The sequence below is a fragment of the Lycium barbarum genome, chromosome 3 (assembly GCF_019175385.1).
Source record: "Lycium barbarum isolate Lr01 chromosome 3, ASM1917538v2, whole genome shotgun sequence".
Classification (NCBI taxonomy): domain Eukaryota; kingdom Viridiplantae; phylum Streptophyta; class Magnoliopsida; order Solanales; family Solanaceae; genus Lycium; species Lycium barbarum.
In genome coordinates, this window is record NC_083339.1 from 87,676,603 (window position 1) to 87,702,411 (window position 25,809).

The window sequence follows — 25,809 nt, forward strand, 5'->3', positions numbered from 1 at the left end:
GTAAGCCTATTTTCAAATGATGATGAAGACACTCTTTTGGAATATCATATCTGTGAACACACAACAAGCTTTTCACAGAGTCCAAATGCTGCACAGACATCACAAATTCTCCATTATAGCTCTAATGGAGGCTTTTCAACACTTTAGGCATATTCAGGGATTTAGAAGGAGATTAGGTATGAGATATGCCTATTACAACTGCAATGGTAAAATATGGTTCTTTGTAAATGATAATGTGGATGTGGAGATCCTGCAGGACCTAGAACAACAGATTACTATAAAGCTGCTTTTCCAAGATTGGAATAAGTCATTTATGGTAACTATGGTCTATGTAAAGTGTGATCATCTAGAAAGAATCAGTTTATGGGATAGTCTGTATAGTTTGGCTGATCAAATGGAATTGCCTTGGTTGGTGGGGGGATTTTAATGTCATTATGAATGAAGATGAGAAGATAGGTGGTTTACCTGTATTTCCAGATGAATATGAGGATTTTGCATTCTGTATTAATTCATGTGAACTGTTTGATATAAATTATGAGGGGGCTCTATTTACTTGGTGGAATGAGAGGTCGGGTAGTGACTGTATTTTCAAGAGATTGGATAGAATGATTGCAAACTCTAAATTACAAGATTGGTTTGCACATATGGAGGTGCAACATTTATCCAGAATTGGCTCAGACCATGCCCCTTTACTACTTACTTGTGGTGAATCTTCACAGCACATAAGGAAACCTTTTAGATTTCTAAAATTCTTGACAGAACATGAAGCTTTTTTAGAGGTGGTTAATCACGCATGGATCACAGATTTTGAAGGGGATGATTTTATCAGATTTATGCTGAAATTGAATAATGTGAAATCTTCTTTATCTGCTTGGAGTAAGGCAAATTTTGGTGATATTTTCAAGCAACTGACAGTAAGGGAAGAGGTCGTGAGAATTAAATGACAATGTTTTGAAGAGGATCCTACTCCTATGAACAAAATGGTGCTACAACAAGCACAAGCAGCATTGAAAAAATATGTTCATTATGAGGAAGAATTTTGGAGAAAAAAGTCACACATGACTAGTTTTGCTGAGGGTGACATGAATACAAGGTACTTTCATAGTATTGTGAATGGTAGGAGAAAGAGATTGCAAATCAGAAGAATTCAGAATCAGCAAGGAGTATGGATAGAAGGGGAGTCACTTTTGGCAGAAGAAGCTTGTGGATTTTACCAACAGTAGTTCTCGCAAGAGGTTGATCCATTAGACTTTGAATTGCTACAACATGTTCTTAGTATGGTGGATCAGGATACTAACAATCAGCTGGTAAGCATGCTAACTTTAGAGGAGGTGAAAAAGGTTGTATTTGAATTATTTGCATATAGTGCTGGTGGTCCAGATGGTATGATTGGAATATTTTATCACGTGTGTTGGGACATTGTTAGTGCTGATGTATACATTCTTGTGAAAGCCTCTTTTGATAGCCAAACTCTTCCAAAGTCAGTCACACATACCAACCTGGTACTATTACCAAAGAAGAATAACATTGAGACCTTTGCTGATATGAGACCAATCAGTCTCAGCAACTTCATCAACAAGGTTATTTCTAGACTGGTTCAGGATAAACTGGAAGGCATTCTACCTTCTCTGATATCTCCCAACCAGTCTGGATTTGTTAAGGGCAGATGCATCATTGAAAATGTCCTTCTAACTCAAGAAGTTGTGACTGACATTAGACTAAGAGGAAAACCAGCTAATGTTATACTTAAGGTTGACATGGCTAAAGCATATGATAGAGTATCATGGAGTTACTTGATCAGGGTTTTAAGGAAGATGGGATTTGCAGAAATTTTCATAGATATGGTTTGGAGGCTGATAGCAAATAATTGGTATTCCATACTCCTTAATGGTCAAGCTTATGGTTTCTTTCATTCCACCAGGGGTGTAAAACAAGGAGATCCACTCTCTCCTGCTTTGTTTATTTTATCTGCTGAAGTTTTATATAGAGCATTGAATTCTTTATTTGAGAATAATGAGTTTAGAAGTTATGGAATGCCCAAATGGAGTGCAAATCTGAATCATCTGGCATATGCAGATGACACAATAATTTTTTCATCTGCTGATGCTAGATCATTGGAGCTAATTATGGAGGTATTACATGCATATGAGCAGGTATCAGGCCAACTTATAAATAAAGGCAAGAGCTCATTCTATGTATACAGTAAGGTGTCTAATGTGCTGATACAACAGGTGGAGACTATTACTGGTTTTATAAGAGGCACTTTTCTTTTTACATATTTGGGTTGTCCTGTCACACATTCAAGGAAGAGGAAGGCTGATTACAATGATCTGATCAAGAAAGTCAAGAATAGGCTGCAGACTTGGAAAAGAAGATTGCTATCATTTGGAGGAAAAGCTGTTCTGATCAATAATGTACTAATGAGTATGCCAATACATTTGTTATCAGCCATCAAACCTCCAAAATGTATTATCAATGATATGCACAAAATCTTCTCAAGATTCTTTTGGAATAATAGTGAGGAAGGCAGAAGAAGACGCTAGTCATCATGGCTAAATTTGTGTAAGCCAAAATTGGAAGGAGGAGTAGGCTTTAGATCTTTGTTTGATGTATCTAAAGCCTTATGTGCAAAACTTTGGTGGAAATTAAGGACAACAAATACTCTATGGGTAAACTACATGTGGATCAAATGTTGCAAAAGGCACAGTCCTGAGACTGTGCAGTGGGAGGGAGGTTCTCAAGTATGGAAGGCTATGATAGAGGCTAGATATAATATAGAGCAAGAAATATGGTGGGAACCAAGGAGTGGAACTGCAAATGTATGGTTTGACAACTGGACAAAGCTAGGGGCTCTTTATCACATCATTCCAGATAATTTTGAGATAGATGAGGGTGTTCAAGATGTAAAAGAACTTATGTTGCAGGATGGTTGGAATATAGGAAGATTGCAGCAGTTATTCCCTATGGATATTGTGGATCATATATTAGAAGAATTGCACTTTCATGAGCCAAAAGAAGAGTGGGATAGACCAAGATGGATGATGACAGCATGAGGCAAATTTACTGTAGGCACTGCATGGGAATTACTGAGGAGCAAAGCAGTCAAGTCAGATGTTTTTAAGAACATGTGGACATTAGGGGTACCTTTTAAGATATCCTTCTTTTTTCTGGAGGTTATGGAAATACAAAATATCAGTTGGAGAGGTAGTAAGAAGTAGTGGACGGGAGAGTTGGATGAATATCATGTGATTGCGGGTGAATGAGGGGTGGGTAGTGTATAATGGTGGTTGTTGGTGGAGGCTGACCAGCCGCCGGTGACGGCTGGCCAGCGGCCAAGGTGGCCATAGCTAAATTAGGGTTTAGTAACTAGGGTTGCATGAGGACGTAGGAGAGAGAAGAGAGAATATTTTCCTTTTATCACTTTTTGGGAATACCTTACCGCTAGTGAACCTAATGGTTATGTTCTTTTCCAATCTAGTATGTCCTTCCCCCTTATTAATGAGGTCCTTATACGCCCATAGCCTTCGAGTAACCGTTGTCTTCGATAATTATCTGCCGCCCTTCACAATCTTCTTAAGGTCGGGGTTCCGTCATCGTATGGTCTGGCTTGTCTATCTTCTTGCTAGTTACAGTCTTGTATCCAATCAGAATACTTAGAAGGGTTAGATCCAATTCCGATGCCTTTTTTTCCGTCTTTTCACACCACTGTCTTTTCATAACTAGCAGTTTTTCCGGACCTGCCAGCTAATGGGGACATCGAGATTCCTTTATGAAGTCTCCGATTATACCTTACTCCTTGTTTCGCTATTCCCGACTTTGCTTATGACATCTCTAAAACATCTTACCCTGAGTTCTTCTTCCATTTATGTCTATATCATCATTTTGTCAATATTTCCGTACCCCTCCATCCACTGCTAGTCCTTTTGCCCATTTAGCTAGCTTACTCATAATTCTTCTTAACTACGTGTTTGCGTTGCAGCTATGTATTCAAGTTTTCCCTGTGTCCTACTACTTCTTGCTCTTACCACGGAATTCCTACAATGTACACTCCCTCCATCCTCGTTTATCGAACCTCTATCTATCTTTATGACGCTACAGTCGAGCGGTCTTCCATGCACGTTCTTTACATTTCATTCCATTTCTTCTATGATCAAATCTCTCGGTCTTTACATGAATTCTTATTCTATGTCATTTATTTTCTAATCAATTGTGTCGACTCATCATCCTTGTTCTTTCTTCGATGAGTAATTGGTTTCCTACCGCCAACTCGTTAAAGTATCCTTCTTACTCCCATAGTTAAAGATTTCCAGTTACTTTACTCCTAAATGCTCTCCTCTTCCTTCGACCAACCCATTAGTATACCTTTCCTACTTTCATCCTTAACCTTTCTTGGGTTTCGTCCTCCTCGAGTACCTTTCTTCTCTTGTTATTTGTGGTATCGGCTCTGAAGTTCGTGAAAGATTCCTTTAAACGCGCAAATCCGTTCTATTCTTAAGTCATCTTTTGGAAAGCTTCTCCATGTCCGAGGCAACCGTGTTAATTTGACCACACACTTATCCCTTTATATACCTTTCGAGGGCTGAAAATCTCTTAGCATCATCGCAAGGCTTAATCATTCTTTCTCTTACCTCACATTCCTTGTCGTGGTGACTATCCTTTTAGCCCCACTTATCGAATTCTGTTCTCGAACCCCACCATTCCTCTTTTGTTCCCTACTACCAAACATTACCCCTTTCGCATGCCTATCTCTGGATATTTACCCAAATAGTCTCGTGTTTTGCCCGTCGTCTCTCTCGGAGGCTTCGCTCACTCCTGTTTCTTACTTTTTACTTTCTCAACACTTTTGTCTCCTTACCTTCCGTATTTTCACTTTCTTTCTTTTCCAAATGTCATTGCATTAGAACTCTCCAAACCTATCCGGTAGTGAAAGTAAATCAGCTTACCTGGTAGCGTTCTTTTGTCACTTGTACTTTATTACCCTGTTCGATTAATGCCTTCAAGATACCGCAATGCCGGTTAACGGGATACACATACTGGCTGATACAGCCATAGATGGGATATTATATGCATACATATGTACATTTTCTAACGCCTCGCTTGCAAGGCATTTCCAAGCGCTACTTAAACTCATCCTAATTCTAGAACTGTAATGCACTCTCTTTCTCTTCACCAGTCTAGTCTGCCTCGTTCTACGCGACCTCTTAAGGTTTCCAACTACTCCGCACACTCTAATTTCCCTTAGTCTACTTTAGCTTCTTATTCATGTTTTATGTCTAAATTTATAGGACTTTGTACACTTCCCAGGGGGTTACCCATCCTAGTATTTCTCTCACCCCAGCACGCTTAACCTTGAAACTCTGAAGAAATCCGATGCGTTAATGCTGGTATAATCGTATCCACCTCACCGCATGACCTTCACCACATAATCCAAATCAAGTTGAAGTCTTGACAGATTCCAAAACGTTCTCGTAACGCATCTCCCTCCGAATTAGAAAGGGTCTCTTACTCTTCCGACTACACAATTACTATAATGGCCTTTTTAATTCTCAATATTCACCTTTCATCTGTGTGTATGACAACTTTCCGTCCTAGATTTCCAAATTCCCGATGGTAGCGAACACTCCTTCATCGCCATGTTACTTATAAATACTCGGTTATCAGCCTCTTTGGGTTTCCGCTCGCCACTCTTATATAATAATCTACAGCAGAACTTGTTTGTCGACTTTCCCTGAATCCCCCAATAGACATTGCTCCTACTAAACCTCTAATGTAACCAATTTTAATCCTTCAGACAGCTAATCGTCTTCCTCATAATCATTCTTTATGCCATGTCAAATCCATAACTCCTCTAAAGCAACGCATCCCACTTATTGTTTATTTACGATATTTCCTTTCCACACTTCTTCCTGTTAAGTGTACCTAACTAAATGACTTGATTTTGAAACATTCTGGCAGAGTCTCCTTTACAATTCTTACTATCCAAGACCTGCATGCAGCAAATACCAGCAATGCCTCACAGGGCATATATATGCATACGACATATCCCAGCTACCCAGGGCTCCCAATTTCAGGTAAAAGAACAAAAATATCAAAACTTACCTCATATATCACACCTCGAGATGTACCTGATCCTTTAGCGATCTGCCCCGTTATATCTTCTTGTTTAACTTCCCTTTTCATTCTTCAGCTTTACACCTCAATCATACATGCAATATTCTTACCTTACCCGACATACATCCTTCGCGCCATTGCTTACCTTTGTAACGATTCATTATCATATATATATATATTTTGATAATGTAGCCTCCGCGAAGTGACTTACCTTTGTGACTTTCCATATCATCGCTCACTTTGTTCCATCAATATTGTGCTTCTGCTGAGATCGAAAGTTAGTGTATGGAATCTCATTTCCTATGACTTGGCTCTATCGCACGATTTTAGATATGAAAGAAGAGTAACCACCCTAGATGCCCCGTAGCGTCCTGTTTATAAATGTGGCACGCTTCACACCATAAACAGGAATCTACTGGACACGACTTTGCAGACAACCCCTAGGACGAACTGCTCTGATACCAATTTGTCACACCCCAGTCCTGATAGGGCATGGGGGGCACCCGACCCTTTACTTAGAGCCGAGCGAACCCACTGATTCTCATTATATTCATAATCTCACTGGACCCTTAAATCACAAAGTGAAAGGCATAATGAAAGCTTTTCAAAAACATTCTTTTCGTCTTTCTGAAATCAAGTAAAATCTGTAATCATAGGAAATTTGTAACATAATGCATAATGATACATCGGCTTGCAGAGCCGCTTGCCAGACTGACATGCTATATACGTGACTCTGTCTGCAAAGTCTCTAACACAAATCAATATACTATAACATAGATACCCTGACTCGACAACACTCTGGAAGGAAATGGAGCTCGCCAATCCATCTAGGACATCCTCTAGCAATATTCTCTACTCATCTGTATACACCTGTGTGGCATGAAACACAGCCCCCGAAGAAAGGAGGTCAGTACGAATAGTGTACTGAGTATGTAAGACATGAAATCAATATATACATAAAGTCCTGGAAAACATTTGAGACATGACAATGAATGGAAAACATAGATGCATCAGTATAGCTACATCAAAGAAACACATATATCTATGGGAATACCACAACAAAGGCCACATCGTCACCCCCTGTGAATTGTGCCTTATATACACACATCACAACAAAGGCCTCAGCGTCACCCCCTGTCAACTGTGCCATACACATACACATCACAATAAAGGCCACAACGTCACCCCCTGTCAACTGTGCCATACACATACACATCACAATAAAGGCCACAGCGTCACCCCCTGTCAACTGTGCCATATATACACATAACAAAGGTCAGAGTGTCACCCCTTGTCAACTATGCCTTATATATACACAGCAAAGGTCACAGCGTCACCCCCTGTCAACTATGCCTTATATATACATGATGAATGAAAATGAGTGCAGTGCATGATCGAAATGAAATATTAGAACTCTGTAATGTCACAAAATAACCATATACTTATATTGTGCTCATGACATGCATAGGAGTTCAAATGAAAACTACCGCTCCATCCCAACCTTGGAGGAACAATTTAAAAGGTGAGATCAACAACAATGAGATAAATCGAGAAAATCATGTAATAGCTTAACATTTTCATATTATCGTTGAAATCATATTTTAGACCTTTAAGCGTAAAATCATCCTCAACGTAATCCTCGTAAAAACATCTCATTTTTAACATCATAAGAAGCTTTAAGAGTCATAAGCTTCTAGCTTTTGAAATCATAGAGGTTATAGAAACACTTATGGAATCATACCACAGGAATCATGCCTTTGAAAGAAAAGGGATGAGCCTTAACATACCTGTTCGACCTCCTATTAGCTATGCTTATTCGTCCAAACTCGCAAGTCTACATTTAAGAGGAGTTATACTAATGTTAGACTCTTTATTGCACACTTGTTCCAGGTTCCAAATCAAACTATTCTATACTCTGCCGAAAATCGGGCAGCATTTCCCCTGTTTATATGCTTAGCCCAAAATTAAAATTCAGCAACCAATCAACAACGACAACAATACCAACGTCAAAAACACTATTATCTATAGCAATATATTCCATAACCATCCCACACGATCTTTTTCAACATACATCACAATATACACTTCCTTTCATCCCAATCAAGGAGTATAATCTCATCAACACACCAACAATGTTAGATACCATTTCTATACATATAAATCAGCCCACCACACGGCCACAACATGTTCAAAACAGCCCATAAACACAACAACTACGACACAACCCTTTATGACCTTTCCTCCATAACTATTTCCACTTTTCCGGCTTGCTAAACATTCAAATAAACTCAACATAAGAGATAGGCTGAAAAACATAACTTATGCTTGAAGAAACTCAGCCACATCAAATTGTTCCAACACCAAACTTAAGTAGAAGCAAGAACAATCACCTTTCGTGGGCTAGTTTGGTGTAATCTTGTTAAATTCTTGATTTATCGGACTATAATGTTTGGGGGAGGTGTAGAGAACTTTCTATGACTCTTTAGAATGTTATTTGCTGAAAGAAACGGGATTTATGGGGGTATATATACCCCTCCTAGGTCGGTTTCACCGACTTCCTCAAGTGGGGCCCGCAGAGCCTTTTGGCAGCTTAGGGTTTTGATCTTAAAATGGCCATAACTTTTGATTCCGATGTTGTGTGAAGGCCCACGACCTACGGTTGGAAAGCTATTTCAATTATCTACAAATTTCATTCTTGGTGTATTTTCAAATTTCAAACTTATAATAGCGTTTTGGACCCTCCAAGTGAGGTCACCCGAAAACGTATCTTTAAATCATCCTTTTGGAGGCCTTATGCCTATATTTGGCTTAAGGGTCCTTCTTAAGATTTGCTCACCTTTTCATATACTACTCATATCACTTTTCATATGTCCTTTACAAAACCCCGACATGTGGGCCCCAACTTACCTTATGGTTACGAGGGTTTATCATCAAGTAACGTGTTAACTGATTTACTCCATACAATCTCCAAATATCATATATACATATATATATATATATATATATATATATATATATATATATATATATATATATATATATTCTTGTACTCCGATAATATAATCTTCATCCCTAATCCTTGTATAACTTTGCTCTCCCTTGAGCTCATACTAAGCCATCTACAGTCTTGGTAATGCGAAATTTTTCCGACACCAAACGTAAGTAGAAGCAAGAACAATCACCTTTCGTGGGCTAGTTTGTTGTAATCTTGTTAAATTCTTGATTTATCGGACTATAATATTTGGGGGAGGTGTGGAGAAATTTCTAGGATTCTTTAGAATGTTATCTGCTGAAAAACACGGGGTTTATGGGGTATTTATACCCCTCCTAGGTCGGTTTCACCGACTTACTCAAGTGGGGCCCGCGGAGCCTTTTGGCAGCTTAGGGTCTTGATCTTAAAATGGCCATAACCTTTGATCCCGATGTTGTGTGAGGGCCCACGAGCTACGGTTGGAAAGCTCTTTAAATTATCTACAACTTTCATTCTTGGTTTTTTTCCAAATTCCAAACATATAATAGTGTTTTGGCCCCTCCAAGTCAGGTCATCCAATAACGTATCTTTAAATCTTCCTTTAGGAGGGCTTATGCCCATATTTGTCTTAAGGGTGCTTCTTAAGATTTGCTCAACTTTCCATACACTACTCATATCACTTTTCATATCTCCTTTACAAAATCCCGACATGTGGGCCCCACCTTACCTTATGGCTACGAGGGTTATCATCGAGTAACGTGTTAACTGATTTACTCCATACAATCTCCAAATGTCACATATACATATTCTTGTACTCAGATAATATAATCTTCATCCCTAATCCTTGTATAACTTTGCTCTCCCTTGAGCTCATACTAAGCCGTCTATAGTCTTGGTAATGCGAAAATTTCCAGGGTGTAACAAACAGTATCAATGAAAAACAGTTCGAAATCTAGAGATAGAGTAAACCAGTAAACTTAGAAAAAATCACCAGTAAAAGCCAAGGCACAAGAATATATCTGTTTCAACTTATTATACCGTTTATCTCGTTAAGTCTTTCACTTACGAATTCAAGATCACCATAAGCCACTCACAGGCAACCAAAAGATCAACACATGCCAACTCATGGGTGAACAATCATTCGATACATCGGGGCTATTATCCTACGGAGGCTAATCGTCCTCTGAACTAGCACAACTTACCCATACAAGTGCAATCACAAAAAAATACAAGTCATGGCATATTAACCTAATCATTAATCACAGCTTATAGCCAAATTCACTTCTCAAGTTATCTTCTCACAATAGAGGTATTTCAATTCAAAATCAATTTAGAAACCTTATTCAAATGACTTAATTCTGTTTCAAGTTCCAGAAAAATCCATTCAAAGACAAAACACGTTTAAAGCTTCAATCTTTAGAAAATAAGTTCAATCATCCAATAGGGCAGGAAAACACGTTGATCACGATAATATAATTCATATAAGGTTCGATGCAGGCTTTACCCTACGCGTGCATGACCTTGTTCAAATATCTTCTTTAACTCAAAAATAAGTTCAACAAAGGACAACCACCAAACAAGGGTTTCAACGTGTACAACAACCAAAAGAGGATTCTCAAAAATCAATCATTCTTTTAAAACATTCTTAAAAGTAGACATGGTTCAAATGATGTTTTTAAAATATAGATGTGTATCAAAATGTTTTTCAAAAATGTAGACATACTTCAAAAGAAGATTTCAAAAGCGTAGACATACCTTAAATCCTGTTAAACTATTCCAAAGTAAGCTTCATGCTTCAAACAATCACTATATACCCAAGTGAATTTTGTATGATCAAAATCTATAGGTATTCACCAAATACGTAGCTACTGTTCATAGCTCGAAATGCACTGCTCCAGACCTACAAATCTGATCTTCACTGTTCAAATTTAAAAGCTATATGTTGTGACCACTCAGTTAAAATTTGGGCTTGATCTAATGGTTAAATTAGCGGGAACGCCAATTAAAGCTGACCGGTCGGAGAGAATTATATAACAAAAATACTAGGGTTTTGTCTTTGATGGAGTACATCTAAAGCAATTCTATTTCGTTATTCTACCTATCATTCGGTGTCTAAAACATAATAAAAACTCCATATAATCCATTACTGAGTGAGGTATTACCTTTTTGCAGAAACCCCAGAGCTTTATCCAAAATATGACCTTGAATGAAATTTCCACAATCTAGCGAATCTAAATAATGATTCGGTGTTAATCTAGTATTAACTTAATGTAATTGACATAAGGATTTGAGTAAGAACTCACCTTAGGTGTTTGGTAGTAGCTTTGGTAAAAAAATCCTCATATAAATTGTTTTAGGGTTGTATTTATAGGTTATCATAAAGGCTTTGGGCTTTAAAACCTAATCCTACAAGAATAGGGATTTCTATTTTATACATCTTTAGTAAATTGGTCATAACTTTTTGTACAAAACTCCTTTTTACTGGGCCTTATATGGATGGAAAGGTATTTCAAAGCGCTACAACTTTCATGTTTGGAGTGTTCTTAGATGCCTTACCTATTTCGGGTTATACTCACTTAAATTCAGGTCTTATGCAAACTCCGTTGGAACTTTTGATTTCTATGCACCTTTCAACATGTCATGGCCATAGGAAATTATTTACACCCCAAATTACTTCAAAAACACTTCGTATTACTAATGAATTACATTATCACTCCCTCCAGGACTAACCACAAACATTTAATGAGTTTAAACCTTACCCGCATTTATGAAGTGTTACAATATCTTGGTAGCCCCTGGGTGAATAGAACACTTCAAACTATGAGCCTCCTTGATGATCAATCAAATCAAATCTCCAACTCTAGGAATACAAATCTGACCCTTGATCCTCAAAACACCTTCAATTGAGGAAAACCTTAGAAACACTAAGCATAAGCAATTGAGTAAACATTAGAAACACAACTAGACTAAACAACTAGAGTCCAAGCTAAACAAGCATATAAACCAAGTTTATAACACATAACTAAGCTAGAAAAGTATCTAAACTAGCAAACACATAAAACACATAATGCAGAAATGAAAGGATAGAAGAATTACCTCTTGTAGTGGCAACCTTCATCGAAAATGGAGTTGAGGAATGCTTTTGCTCCCTTTGAACCTCCACAAGAATACTCAGTCAAAACAAAAGAGAAAATATTAAAACTAAACGACAAAATCAGTTAGCTAACGGTCCAGCTCAAAGTTTGGTCCCAACTAAACCAATTTAATCAGAAAATTCTCAAAATAGAGAGATTTTAGTATGCCGAACTCTTATAAAATGGTGGAAATGGGATTATTTATTTAGAACCCCAAACCCTACGGTATTTATGATATAATCCAGTGTGAGACTTGTAGAATGGGGGGGAATCCCTCCAAGACACAACAATCCTGTTACACCTCGGAAAAGTCCCCGTACATGTACAAGGAATAGACCAACAAAAGGTATGAGTGTGTGGTGTTTTACTAAGTAAGGGGTGATGATGCATGAATTTGTGGAAATAAGAAAGTGGTAGAATTTTATCCAGCCCAGTGGTCGTAAAGTGATTTACGGTCCGTAATGTGATTTACGAATCGTAAATCACCATCGTCCTCCAGCCTTAAAAAATCTCAACTTTCTGTTAAGTGTGGAAATCGTTAAATACGACTTGGTATACGGCCCGTAAACTGGGTTATGGACCGTAAACCTCGATCGTAAACTACCATGATCACTAGCCAACCTTTCTGTTTTGGACATGCTTAAATACGACCACACTATACGGTCCGTAAACTGGTTTACGGTTCGTAAACTGTGGTTTACGACCACTGTTCACCCCGACAATTGTTCATTAAAAATCAGATTTTGAGTTATTAAAAAGGGACCCAAGCCTCATTTTATTTCATTACTCATCCATACAATTCAAGAACACTCTAGAACTCTCTCAACACTTCATCCCTAGAAATTCAAGTGAATCAAAGGAAAACTAAGATCATCAACACCAAATCCAAGCAACAAAGTGTATGAAACCTAGTTGGAGGTCATCTTCTTCAAGAAATTCCAAAAGAGGTGAAGGAGGGTTTTAGTGCTAGAGGAGTATTCCTATTCAAAGCTTGTTCAACCATCATCTAAGGTAAGTTTCATGACTTTATCATGTTGTTTAAAGCATTAGAAGACTAAGACACTTGAATTGTGGTAAGACATAGAAAATGGACCATTACTGAGTGAATAGTGTCACTATGGAATGATAGTTGAATGGAATCATGAAAGTTGATATGTTATGATTATAAATACGTTATAAATAACATATAGGCCATGGAATAGGTCTGAAGTAAGCAAAATTACGATGATAAGCGAAAAACCATTAAATGTGGAGAAATTGGAGGAAGGTGGTGGATTTTGCTTAAGGTATATGAATGATGATTGTTTCTTGCAATATTATGAGTGTTGTTTTAAATGTTTAGGAGTTGGAATAGAACGGGGAAAAAGCTAGTAGAAACAAAGGAAATGCCGCTTAATTTTCTTTAGAGATAACGATGCATTTTTATAGTCGGTTAACTAATGTTAATACGATTCTCTCGTGAAGGTAACGTCGTGACTTCGAAGGAAGACAAGTGAGCGATAACGTAGCTAAACGAAAAAGGTATGTGAGGCTAGTCCTTTCTTTCCAATAGCATGGATCCTATGGTATAAGTTTTTTCCTCTTCATGAGTTCATGTATTCCCGAGAAGCGAAAAGCCTATATTCCTATATATCTATATAAGATAAGAGATATGATATGATGATGCCATATTGACAATGATGTCCTGGATTGCTTACAGTCACCTTATGTACTAATTCCTTCAAGGTGAGGCAGAATGTCAATAATTGCTCCATAATGAAATCGGGGGATCACGACCTTACGTCACCCCGATAGAGTATGTATGATCTTGAGCCTTATGCATGCATTATGTTAAGATAAGCATATTTTGATAATCATATTATTATAAGTATTTTCTAATGAGCATGTCATCATTGCATCACACCGCGCCTAGTTGGTCGGGCAGTCACCGCTACGGCGGGCAGCTATACGGATACACCACGACCTTAGGGCGTGGGCAGACACCACTAGCGGGTGGCATGAGATGGTACCCCGGACGCGGGCTTATATTATTGATTATCACACCGTTCCGGTAAGGACGGGCAGCTTGCATGTCATGCATACATGATTTGATGATGAGTATGAGTAAGACAGCCTGTATCACTTCTTTCATGATTATCGTTCAGAATCAGATGTTCATATTTGTCACGACCCAACCCCGTAGGTCGTGACTAGTGTCCGTGCTGGACACCCAAACGTACCCAAACCCCAAACCAATACTTTAGCAGGAAATATCAATATAAAAGTTAGTAAGCGATACTAAATAGTGCAGGGAAACAGATATAGCACGTGGAAGCCGATAAGGCCATCACAGATCATAATAACCCAAAACATATACAGAACCGACACAGATATATCTACAGACCTCTACAGAGCATAACGGAGTCATAAGACGGGACAGGGCCCCGTCATACCCCTAAATAGTATACATATATACAATAGTGACAGACTGTACCAAAAGATGGGCTCTGAATAAAAGAGCGCTCCAAATGGCAGAAACGATATCCTAACCGGGCGAGTCAGGAAACCTGTCGTCGGTACCTACGCGGCATGAAAACGCAGCCCCCGAAGAAAGGGGGTCAGTACGAAATATGTACTGAATATGTAATATGTACTGAACGTACAGAAAGTGAGCAGAAAATCCAAAGTATCAAATACATATTTTCAAAACATGCAGAGTGTGTACAAAAACATATGTCATATCAAATCCGGCCCCTGCCAAGGGACTCGGCAGACAGAACGTGGCCACCCTCCCGACGCTGGTGCCACCACTTCAAAAGAATCAGAATAGAGGCGTAACCCCGTAACATAGTATGTCATATCTGATGGCCATAACAAATCATATCAGAACATGTGTACATGGCACAACATACTCCACAACCCATGTACACGTATACCTGCCCCCTCACATCGAGGCACGACGAACAATGCAGAGAATTACGCTTGACAACATATCCTAGCCCGGGCTCAGTGTGGGAAACATTGGGGCATCCACGAATGGAGTAGTGAGAGACTAAATGCAATTAAAATATCATAAATATTTTCAGAGACTCGATGAGGCATATCAATGACAAAAAAATCCAATGAAGTCAGACGGAATCATAATATGTGGGGTTCGGATGTCATAAAGAATCACAGAAGCATAATCTTTCTGAAATCGTTCCGAGTGGCAAAACAATTTATAAGACTTAATGGAATATTTAAAATAGTTTTTGTTTAATAATTAAAAGAGTAGTTAGGACATTTCTTTCAAAAACTGCTCGAAAAGAAACCTTAAGTACAATAAGGGTAAAACCGGGAATAGTGGGCCCACCTCGGGACAAGCAAGGCGGTGGGCTCAAATTACGTATGTTAAGCTTATGGGGTCCTACGAAGGTTCTGCGGACATTCTATAACTTTCCAAGTAATTTGGGGAAGGTTTGCATAACTTTCAAGAAGGCCTACAAAAAGGGTTCAATTCTATTAACGAAAATGTGACAATTTCAGACGCGGATTTCGGTGAGCAGAATATTCTCCGAGGCGTGAATCCGATCCTAGCACTTCTAGGGCATGCCAAAAGAAGAATCGGGATAGCTTTACATACCTTTCAAGCTCCTTACGCCTTTCCCAATTCACTTCCCGTTCCGTCAAAAATCTGCAAATGGTCATGTTTACCAATTGTAAGTTATAGATTCTACGAATTCAACTTAACTCATATTTGTCTACCAAAATTTCGGCAACACTTCCCCTATACACATAGCACCCCCGAGAATTCAACTCGGCTCAGAATCATCAACAACAACCCAACAACAAACATCAACAACAACAACAACCACTATAAACGCAATATAACCTATTTAGCCATCTTTTCAATACAATGTCATAACCTTCACTTTAACCTTAACTTTCAAACTAATCTCAATGATTTCACATTCATTATCACTCTAGATCACCACAACATAGTTTAGAAGCATTTCATATCGTTTCCTTAAATTATACACACGATATACATAATATACAAACTTTCCGCCAAAGTCATATTTCATCCAAAGCTTCTAATCTTTGGCATACATATTCATAACATGTTTTCATCTTCCAAATTCATCAATAATCATCATGACTTGCAACCTAACAACTTCATTTTCACAATGTCATAAAATCGTACTAAAGCGACATAAACTTCTACGTTCCATTTCAATGCAAACTTATATCATTTTACTTTCATTTACCTTGCAAGAATCACAATAACACACTAACACACTAAACAACTTAATCCATTTCCATTCCAACTCCAATATACCACACGGCCAAATGCTCTTTTTATCATTTCAACCAAATTTATTCAACTTTCATTCTCAATATGAATTCCATCATATTCACAAATACAATACAACATAATTTCAATTCATCATTGGCCTACAATGCATGCATACACACGGCCATACACTCTATTCCATACCCACTTTGAAATCTTCCATTTTTCCATACAATCAACTCATTCCCACATACTACAACACAAACAAAACTTCATAACACAATAAAAAGAGATGAATTCTTACCTTTTTCCCTAGTCTTCTTCACTTGAATAAGTGATCAAATTGAGGAACCAATTGCTCCTTCCTCCAAAACAACTACACCAAGTTGAAGAGGATACTCAATTTAGTAGGAAAAACACAAGATACAATTGTTTTGAACAAGATTTTTGAGAGTCAATTTTCCATGGCCAAACCCGAACCCTCTTCTTTTTTTTTGCTCTTATTTTTCTTTGTTCAATTGTTCTTGAATTTTCTTGAAGCTTATCTCCTTCTTATAATTTGTTGGTCACATGTTAAGTCACATGGCCAACATCATGGGTTTGGGCCAAGCCATGGCATGGCCGGCCACCCCTTAGCATTGGGCCTTAATTTTTCAATTGAATTATTTTGGCCCAATGACTTATAAGTCACCTTGTAATTTCCGAAACTAATTTCCGAAATTCCAATTTTTGCCCTTAACCTTATCCCACACTTCCACGATACTACTCTTTCATAAACAACTCATGTTTTGCAAGGAAATCAATTATGAGGTTATTTCTTACAAGTCAAAGATATTTCCAATTCTTTCCAAACGTGTGAAAACACGGGATATAACATCCTCCCCCCCTTTAGAACATTTGTCCTCGAATGTTAAATTAATCTTATAGGGTCTGAAGAGGCTTTGGGGGAGTTTCTATGTGTAGTTAGCATATACGACATACATTCATTATTAAAAATAATTAGACAAAGATTTGAGGTTACCTATGGACATAGGGAACAAATGAGGATATTTCTTCTTCATCTCCTCTTCGGCCTCCCAGGTCATTTCCTCCCTGTTATTGTTCCGCCACAGCACCTTAACAGAGGCTACATCTTTGTTTCAGAGCTTTCTTACCTGGCGGTCCAAAATGGCTACGGGCTGCTCCTCGTAAGATAACTGCTCCGTCACCTGAATATCATCTGCAGGAAATATTCTGGAAGGATCACCGATGCATTTGCGGAGCATAGATACATGGAATACCGGATGTACCGCTTTCAAATCAGATGGCAGATCTAACGCATAGGCGACATTTCCAATTTTTCACACAATCTGATAAGGCCCAATGTAGCGCGGACTAAGCTTACCCTTTTTACCGAACCGCATTACGCCTTTCATAGGCGATACCTTTAGAAATACCCAATCACCAACTTGGAATTCCAAAGGACGACGCCGTTTGTCAGCGTATGATTTCTGTCGACTCTGGGCTGCCAATAGTCGCTCCCGGATAAGTTTCACCTTATCAACGGCCTGCTGGATCATATCTGGGCCGATTAACTCTGTCTCGCCAATATCAAACTAGCCGATAGGTGACCTGCATTTCCTGCCATACAAAGCCTCGTACGGAGCCATCTGGATGCTGGAATGGTAGCTGTTATTATAAGCAAATTCAATCAATGGCAAGTGATCATCCCAGCTGCCTCTGAAATCAATAACACAGGCCCGTAACATATCTTCCAGCGTCTGTATAGTGCGCTCGGCCTGTCCGTCACTCTGAGGATGAAATGCTGTGCTTAGACTCGCCTGAGTCCCTAATCCCTCCTGAAAAGACCTCCAGAAGTTCGCCGTGAACTGGGCACCTCTGTCAGTGATAATAGATATAGGGACTCCATGAAGTCGCACAATTTCTTTAATATAAAGCCTGGCATAATCCTCAGCGGAATAAGTAGTTCTGACGGGGAGAAAATGGGCTGATTTTGTCAGCCTATCAACAATAACCCAGATGGAATCATACTTCCGTGGAGTGCGAGGCAAACCTGTAATGAAGTCCATATTAATGCTCTCCCACTTCCACGTCGGAATTTCCATTTCTTGCAACAGTCCACCCGGTTTCTGATGTTCAATTTTGACCTGCTGACAATTTGGGCACTGGGCGACGAACTCTGCGATATCCCGTTTCATACCATCCCACCAGTATAAGCATCTGAGATCATGGTACATCTTCGTAGACCCAGGATGAACAGAATAGCGAGCATAGTGTGCCTCGCTCATAACCTGCTGCCGTAGCCCTGCAATATCAGGTACACACAACCTGCCTCGGTATAATAAGGTCCCGTCTGGTGTAAACTCGAACGGAGTCTTCTCCTTTTCATGGGCTGTGTCTCTGTATCGAGCTAAAACAGGATCTTCATATTGATGCCGCTTGATATCTTCCTTAATAGATGATTCAGAAACCCCTCGGACAGAAATCTGTGTACCGCCAGAATCGGCCAGACGAACCCCAAGATTAGCCAACTGATGAATATCACGTACTAGCTCCCTCCGGTCTGGCTGTAAATCTGCCAAGCTGCCCATAGATTTCCGGCTGAGCGCATCTGCAACAACATTAGCCTTGCCCGGATGATACAAAATATCCACATCATAGTCTTTCAGGAGCTCCAGCCACCTCCGTTGCCGCAAATTTAGCTCTTTCTGCTTGAAAATATACTGGAGACTCTTATGATCTGTATAGATATCAACATGAACGCCATATAGATAATGCCTCCATATCTTCAGAGCATGAATCACCGCTGCAAGCTCCAGATCGTGTGTAGGATAATTCTTTTCATGCTTTTTGAGCTGTCGGGAAGCATAAGCTATAACTTTGCCGTGCTGCATCAATACACAGCCTAACCCCACACCAGAAGCATCACAATAAATAACATACCCGTCTGGTCCCTCGGGAAGAGTCAGAACTGGAGCTGTAGTCAGTTTCTCTTTCAGCAACTGGAAGCTTCGTTCACAAGCATCAGTCCACTGGAACTTGGCTCCCTTCTGAGTTAGCCTTGTCAAAGGCGCTGAAATCGAAGCAAACTTTCCCACAAATCTTCTGTAATAGCCTGCTAATCCCAAAAAACTACGTACCTCTGTGGGCGTCGTGGGTCTAGGCCAATTCTTCACGGCCTCAATCTTCTGTGTGTCCACCCGGACACCATCAGCTGCAATAATATGTCCCAAGAAGGCCACTGAAGCCAGCCAGAATTCACATTTAGAAAATTTTACATATAATTTCTGATGCCGAAGTACGCCAAGTACCGCCCTCAGATGATCCGCGTGTTCTTCCTCGGACCGAGAGTGAACCAGAATATCATCGATAAATACAATTACGAACATGTCCAAGAATGGCCTGAATACCCGGTTCATTAAATCCATGAATACCGCAGGAGCATTAGTCAGCCCAAAAGACATAACTCTGAATTCATAATGCCCATATCTGGTCCGGAATGCTGTCTTAGGAATATCGGCTTCTCGTACTCGTACCTGGTGATAGCCTGATCGAAGGTCTATCTCCGAAAAATATTTAGTGCCCTGTAACTGATCAAACAAATCATCAATTCTGGGGAGGGGGTATTTATTCTTTATGGTTACCTTATTCAGCTGCCGATAATCAATACACATACGCAGCGACCCGTCTTTCTTATGCACAAATAATACCGGGGCTCCCCAAGGCGAAGTACTGGGTCTGATGAAGCCCTTTTCTAACAGATCCTTCAACTGCTCCTTCAGTTCTTTCAACTCTGCCGGTGCCATTCTGTACGGGGGAATAGATATAGGCTGAGTATCTGGAAGCAAATCAATGGTAAAATCTATCTCCCGCTCTGGAGGAAGACCTGGGAGCTCATCTGGGAATACATCTGGAAATTCATTAACCACGGGAACTGACTGAAGAGTCGGCGTTTCTGCTGTCAAGTCTTGTACCCGAACCAAATGATAAATATAACCCTTTCTGATCATTTTCTTCGCCTTAAGGTATGAAATAAACTTACCTTTCGGCGATGCTGTATTATCGGCCCATTCTATAACTGGCTCCCCAGGAAACTGGAAACGAACTACCTTATTTTGGCAGTCAACATTAGCATAACAGGAGGCGAGCCAGTCCATACCCATAATAACATCAAATTCAATCATATCTAACTCCACCAGATCTGCCTTAGTATCACGGCCACATACAATTACAGAACAGTCTTTATATACCTGTTTCGCTACAATAAAGTCCCCAATCGGTGTGGCTACCTCAAATGGCTCTATAGGTTCAGACGTTATACCAATTTTACTAGCAACAAGGGGCGAAATATATGACAAAGTCGAACCTGGATCAATCAATGCGTACACAGACCGAGAGAAGACCAATAATGTACCTGTAACGACATTAGGCGATGCCTCCTGGTCCTGGCGGCTGGCCAAAGCATAAATGCGGTTCGAAGGACCGCTAGTACCAGAAGCTCCATCACGGCCTCTGCCGCGACCCGCCGGTGCTGATGTACCCGGCCCTGTAGGGCGAATAGCCACTGACGAGGATGATGACCCGGCGGCTGATCCGGTAGGCTGCGCTGCACCACCCGAACTACCCTTATACGGGCAATCTCTCACAGAATGGCCCTGACGGCCACAAGAAAAGCATGCACCGGTGGCTCTGTAGCACTCTCCCGGATGGTATCTGCCACAATAAGAACACTGAGGCCTAGGTGGCCTCGTCTGACCAGAACCCCTATCTGTCCGCGAACCTGAAGCCCTGGAGCTCTGACCTGCTCCTGAATACCCTGGGCTATCAAATCTGCGACCTGTAGGCTGTGGAGGTGCGTTCTGTGCCGGCTGGGATGGATATCTGCTAGGTTGCTGCGGCTGCTGAGGCTGTCTGCCCCGAAACTCTCCAGAATACCCGGATGATCTGGCCCTCTTGGGCTGTCTCCGATCCTGACTCCTATCGGGCTGATGACCCCTGTGCCGGTCCTCCATGCCCTGCGTGTGCGCCTGAATACGGGCAATATCCATATCGGGCTGAGCGGCCAATACCAAATAACTGTCGACAAAATACCGGTCCAACCCCATAATATACCTGTGCATCCTGTCCGCCATAGTAGCTACCACAGCAGGTGCATATCGGGCTAGTGAGTCGAACTCCATACTATACTCTCGAACACTGCGGACCCTCTGTCTCAGCAATAAGAATCTGTCAGCCTTGGCCCGCCGTAACTCCGGAGGCAGAAAATGGCTAAGAAAAGCCTGAGAAAAATCATCCCAAACTACTGGGGGAGTGCTGTCACCTCTGGATAACTCCCATGACTCGTACCAATTAGCCGCTACATCATACAACCGGTACGAAGCCAACGTGACTGACTCTGTCGCGGAAACATTAATCAAATGTAATGTGCGCCGCATCTTCCTGATAAACTCCTCAGGATCCTCCTCGGGCTTTTTCCCGAAGAACTCTGGAGGGCCACAAGTCAAGAACTCATGAGCTCTCGAACTGTCACGCCTGTCAGCTCGGTCACCTCCCAATCCGTGCCCCTGAACCTGTCCCGCCACAAGTCTGGTCAATAGCTGGACTGCCTCTCTCATAGTCTAATCCTCAGTCCCTGGCCATGGAGCTGGAGGCTCAGGTACTGGAATCTCGAGCGCTGGCGGTGGAGCCACCCCTCGACCTGCAGCTGCTGCTGCTCCAATCTCCTCTACGTGTGGCGGTGTGGAAGAGCCCTCTGCCGGGGGCAAAATATCAGGAGCAATATGTGCATGGGCCCTGGTAGTCCTCTGGGCCCGACTAGTCTCTCCCACAGCTGTTGCCTTGGCCTTTTGGGCCGCTGACGCCTTTTTTGGAGGCATAACTGCAATTATAACAATTCGTTAGGGAGGAGTCATCTTGATAACACAGCTCTATCGCACGATCTAAGACAGAAAGAAGGGTAGTATCCTAAATAACCTGTAGCCTCCTGTTTATAGGTGTGGTGCACAACACACCGATAAACAAGACTCTACTAGACACGGTCTGTAGACATTCCGAGGACGAACCGCTCTGACACCACTTCTGTCACGACCCAACCCCGTAGGCCGTGACTAGTGTCCGTGCTGGACACCCAAACGTACCCAAACCCCAAACCAATACTTTAGCAGGAAATATCAATATAAAAGTTAGTAAGCGATACTAAATAGTGCAGGGAAACAGATATAGCACGTGGAAGCCGATAAGGCCATCACAGATCATAATAACCCAAAACATATACAGAACCCACACAGATATATCTACAGACCTCTACAGAGCATAATGGAGTCATAAGACGGGACAGGGCCCCGTCATACCCCTGAATAGTGTACATATATACAATAGTGACAGACTGTACCAAAAGATGGGCTCTGAATAAAAGAGCGCTCCAAATGGCAGAAACGATATCCTAGCCGGGCGAGTCAGCAAACCTGTCGTCGGTACCTGCGCGGCATGAAAACGCAGCCCCCGAAGAAAGGGGGTCAGTACGAAATATGTACTGAATATGTAAAGCCTGAATTACAGAAACAAAATCATAACTGGTACAGAACGTACAGAAAGTGAGCAGAAAATCCAAAGTATCAAATACATATTTTCAAAACATGCAGAGTGCGTACAGAAACATATGTCATATCAAATCCGGCCCCTGCCAAGGGACTCGGCAGACAGAACGTGGCCACCCTCCCGACGCTGGTGCCACCACTTCAGAAGAATCAGAATAGGGGCGTAACCCTGTAACATATTATGTCATATCAGATGGCCATAACAAATCATATCAGAACATGTGTACATGGCACAGCATAATCCACAACCCATGTACACGTATACCTGCCCCCTCACATCGAGGCACGGCGAACAATGCAGAGAATTACGCTTGACAACATATCCTGGCCCGGGCTCAGTGTGGGAAACATTGGGGCATCCATGAATGGAGTAGTGAGAGACTAAATGCAATTAAAATATCATAAATATTTTCAGAGACTCGATGAGGCATATCAATGACAAACAAATCCAATGAAGTCAGACGAAATCATAATACGTGGGGTTCGGATGTCATAAAGAATCACAGAAGCATAATCTTTATGAAATCGTTCCGAGTGACAAAACAATTTATAAGACTTAATGGAATATTTAAAACAGTTTTTGTTTAATAATTAAAAGAGTAGTTAGGACATTTCTTTCAAAAACTGCTCGAAAACAAACCTTAAGTACAATAAGGGTAAAACCGGGAATAGTTGGCCCACCTCGGGACAAGCAAGGCGGTGGGCTCAAATTACGTATGTTAAGCTTATGGGGTCCTACGAAGGTTCTGCGGACATTCTATAACTTTCCAACTAATTTGGGGAAGGTTTGCATAACTTTCAAGAAGGCTACAAAAAGGGTTCAATTCTATTAACGAAAATGTGACAATTTCAGACGCGGATTCCGGTGAGCAGAATATTCTCCGAGGCGTGAATCCGATCCTAGAACTTCTAGGGCATGCCAAAAGAAGAATCGGGATAGCTTTACATACCTTTCAAGCTCCTTACGCCTTTCCCAATTCACTTCCCGTTCCGTCAAAAATCTGCAAATGGTCATGTTTACCAATTGTAAGTTATAGATTCTACGAATTCAACTTAACTCATATTTGTCTACCGAAATTTCGACAGCACTTCCCCTATATATATAGCACCCCCGAGAATTCAACTCGGCTCAGAATCATCAACAACAACAACAACAACCACTATAAACGCAATATAACTTATTTAGCCATCTTTTCAATACAATGTCATAACCTTCACTTTAACCTTAACTTTCAAACTAATCTCAATGATTTCACATTCATTATCACTCTAGATCACCACAACATAGTTTAGAAGCATTTCATATCGTTTCCTTAAATTATACACACGATATACATAATATAAAAACTTTCCGCCAAAGTCATATTTCATCCAAAGCTTCTAATCTTTGGCATACATATTCATAACATGTTTTCATCTTCCAAATTCATCAATAATCATCATGACTTGCAACCTAACAACTTCATTTTCACAATGTCATAAAATCGTACTAAAGCGACATAAACTTCTACATTCCATTTCAATGCAAACTTATATCATTTTACTTTCATTTACCTTGCAAGAATCACAATAACACAATAACACACTAAACAACTTAATCCATTTCCATTCCAACTCCAATATACCACACGGCCAAATGCTCTTTTTATCATTTCAACCAAATTTATTCAACTTTCATTCTCAATATGAATTCCATCATATTCACAAATACAATACAACATAATTTCAATTCATCATTGGCCTACAATGCATGCATACACACGGCCATACACTCTATTCCATACCCACTTTGAAATCTTCCATTTTTCCATACAATCAAATCATTCCCACATACTACAACACAAACAAAACTTCATAACACAATAAAAAAAGATGAATTCTTACCTTTTTCCCTAGTCTTCTTCACTTGAATAAGTGATCAAATTGAGGAACCAATTGCTCCTTCCTCAAAAACAACTACACCAAGTTGAAGAGGATACTCAATTTAGTAGGAAAAACACAAGATACAATTTTTTTGAACAAGATTTTTGAGAGTCAATTTTCCATGGCCAAACCCGAACCCTCTTCTTTTTTCTTTGCTCTTATTTTTCTTTGTTCAATTGTTCTTGAATTTTCTTGAAGCTTATCTCCTTCTTATAATTAGTTGGTCACATGTTAAGTCACATGGCCAACATCATGGGTTTGGGCCAAGCCATGGCATGGCCGGCCAACCCTTAGCATTGGGCCTTAATATTTCAATTGAATTATTTTGGCCCAATGACTTATAAGTCACCTTGTAATTTTCGAAACTAATTTCCGAAATTCCAATTTTTGCCCTTAACCTTATCCCACACTTCCACGACACTACTCTTTCATAAACAACTCATGTTTTGCAAGGAAATCAATTATGAGCTTATTTCTTACAAGTCAAAGATATTTCCAATTCTTTCCAAACGTGTGAAAACACGGGATATAACAATATTGATGCTCTCATTATATTATTGTTGTCCTTCTTCATTGTTTATGCCTCTCAAACTCGGTACAATATTCGTACTGATGTCCTTTTCTTTGGACGTTGTGTTCATGCCCACTGGTAGATAGGGAGGCGAGCTTGATCTAGATTCTTAGGAGCTGTCAGCGGACTGAAAGCACTCCATTGTTCGAAGGTGCTTATGATTATTCCTTTGGTATATATACATTTTGGGCATGACGGAGTCTGGTTCCGTCTATATGTACAGCATGTCAGTAGAGGCTCGTAGATGCGCA